The sequence below is a fragment of the Saccopteryx leptura genome, chromosome 6, assembly GCF_036850995.1.
Source record: "Saccopteryx leptura isolate mSacLep1 chromosome 6, mSacLep1_pri_phased_curated, whole genome shotgun sequence".
Lineage (NCBI taxonomy): Eukaryota > Metazoa > Chordata > Mammalia > Chiroptera > Emballonuridae > Saccopteryx > Saccopteryx leptura.
In genome coordinates, this window is record NC_089508.1 from 156,136,296 (window position 1) to 156,139,130 (window position 2,835).

A 2,835-nucleotide genomic window follows, 5' to 3' on the forward strand; every position below is an offset into this window, starting at 1 on the left:
GAGGATAGCTTGCTTGGCCCGAGCGCCATAGCCTTAGGTGCTAAAAATAGCTTGGTACTCCAGCATCAGCTCTAGATAAAGTTGCCGGGTAGATCCCAGTTGGGGCTCATGTAGGAATCTGTTTCACTATCTCCCCCCTCCTCTTACTTAAAAAAAAAAGAATATTACATAAACACAGGTTGGTTTATGCAGTTCCCAAATATTTATGTGCAAATAATTCTCTAAACCTAGTCCTATTTTTAAAGCTTTCAAATAGAGCACATTTTGTAAAGCTAATAATCATTCTCTAATTTATGTGCTTTGTGAGTGTCAATTTTTTAACGTTTTTGCTCTTTTTTTTATGCAACAAATTTTATTTAGCATAGTCAGTCCCAACATCCAGCACAAAAAGTTTACAGAGGATAGAAAGTGCATTAATAAAAGCCAGTCTTTACCAAAAGAAAATAGAAAATATATTATTGATTCAAAATATTTTACACTTGAATGATAAACTGTGATAATTTATTCTGGGCACTTACTGATCAGAGAAAGAAAGAGAAGGATGCTTTAAGAAGAGCTCACACTCCAGTTGGTACCAGAAGTCAGTAGAGGTCACTGGACCGGCAGTCTTTCTTGCTTTTTGCACTAGTGCCCTCCGCTGGAACTGTTTACGGGACAGAAGACGTACATGCTTTAGGAAGACATTCAGGTCTATTACTCCCCGCCTCAAGACTTCTCTTGAGGTAGTAAAAGATAGTGTCTTCAATAGCATTTTCCTCTGCATACAGATTTAAGATCTGTTTGTATAGTGGGGCTGTGGGAATGATAACTTCATCAATATCATTGTTTTCAGACTGATTTTCCATTTTCTCCAGAGCAGAGCTGAGTTCTTCATCTTTCTTTCTCAAAAGTTCTATGTTTTTATCAACCTCGGCTACTTCTTGGTCTAAACAGGTAGTCATCTCCTCCGGTTTCTGGTGACCTTTTTTCAGGTCTTCCTCTGTCCGTTTCAAGGCATTGAGCTCGGCCTGGGCACGATCCATTTCCTCCTTTATCCACCATCTCAGTTTGTCACTGACTGCGGAGATGAGGGAAGCTCGGATGGTATCCTCACTGATGGTGCCATCCCGACTGGGACCAACAGTGGTCACAGGAGGCTGGGAAGGGTACTGGGAACTTGTTGTGGCAGGATATGGACCACCAGGTGGGTACGGACAGCCTGGATAACCACTGGGATTGGAAGAGTATCCAGATGGGTATGCAGAGATTCCACTTGGCATGCTTGGCATGTAGGAAGTGTTTGGTGGCCTTGTTGCCTGATACAGTGGATAAGATGCTGGCATCGTAGGTTGAGAAAAGACTGGAGGTTCATCTCCAAACACCACAATCATGACCTGAATAAGCCCCAACAAGTCTGACTGTGGATGTTTCCATTCATGTAGATAAGGAAGATATATCTTTCCATTGGCATCAACATGCTTTCCTGTTTTGATAGTCAATGAACTAGTAAGTTTAACAAAACAGATAGGGGGATTATATGGGTATGTGTCCAGCAGTCACAGGCATATTGGAATATTATATATATTACTTCTATAAGGCACTGGAATTGTTCCAGTGAGGTTCATTAATTCTGGAAGTGCCATCATTAAAAACATATGAATCCAATACAGGTTTGAGATCTTTGTATAATGTAATAACACTGATAGTTTCACGTACAGTTAGGTCTCTGTATTTGTACTTGGACACCATTTTCTTCAGCTGGCTCTCCAACACTGCCATGGCAACCACCTCGCTGCTTCTGTCCGGGTAGGCAGAGGGTCAGCCGCTCCCGGGCTGCCCCAGGCCACCCCACACAACCGCACATAGAGTAGCCAGTCCCCTGCCCCCTCCTCAACATCTAACCAGAAGTCCTGCTCTTGTTTTTTCTTCAAATAAAGCAACCCCAACTAGGCTTGCAGGGGAAAGCACTTGCTCTTGGATTTATGCATGCCTTTACTCCTGCCCCACTACTGAGATAACCATCTATGGTTTTTATGCCTCTTCTCTTGCCCGTTCTTCCTAAAGCACATATTTAGTCCTGCCACTTCACTAATAGGCATTTGATGCCTCCATACCTTCCAAAACCCCCCAACTCCTTAGTGTAGTATTCCAAATTCTCTGAGATCTGCCCCATCTTATAGGAACCACCTTATTTCCCACTGCTCTCCACTCACCACATACTCTGTTCTCCAGCTATCAACTAGTAAATGTTTTCAGAACATAGTCCAAGTTTTTCCCAACATTGAACCACTGAATTCACTTCCTAGAACAGGAGACAATATAGCACACCCTTCACGTCAGACTGAATCGAATCCTGGCTCTGTCACCTATTAGCTGTGTGACTTTAATAAAATCATCTTATCTGCCTGAGCCATGAGTTTGAGGATTTGTTTGAATTAAGCATGTCAAATGCTTAGCACAGTGCCTGGCTGTACATAATAAACAGCCAGTATACGATAGCTCTTATTTTGATCTATGAAGGTCCTTCTATCTGTCAAGAGACACCTTGAAGTCTTTTTAGTTCCCTCATCTGGAAGTCTCATCTCCCTCCTCTAGGATCCCACAGATCATTCATATCTCTTTCTCAGCACTAATCACTTTCTGCTTTGTATTATTATTATTATATAGATATGCATCTCTGTTCCATCTTACTGAACCCTGCCATGTACTAAATGCCATGGGGAATAAAAGATGCAGGAAATTTGGCTCTTTGCCATGAAAGTGATCACAATTTAGTTAGCAAACAGACATGGACAACTCAAAAATAATTCAGTGATATTAGTTGAATAAAGATGTGGATCATTATTGGCCCTGGCC

General features: G+C 41.8%; 1 pseudogene; it reads right to left on the minus strand.

The window, feature by feature from the left end:
* Nucleotides 1-514: 514 nt before the first annotated feature.
* Nucleotides 515-1,839, minus strand: LOC136377201 (tumor susceptibility gene 101 protein pseudogene; annotated as a pseudogene).
* Nucleotides 1,840-2,835: the final 996 nt, after the last annotated feature.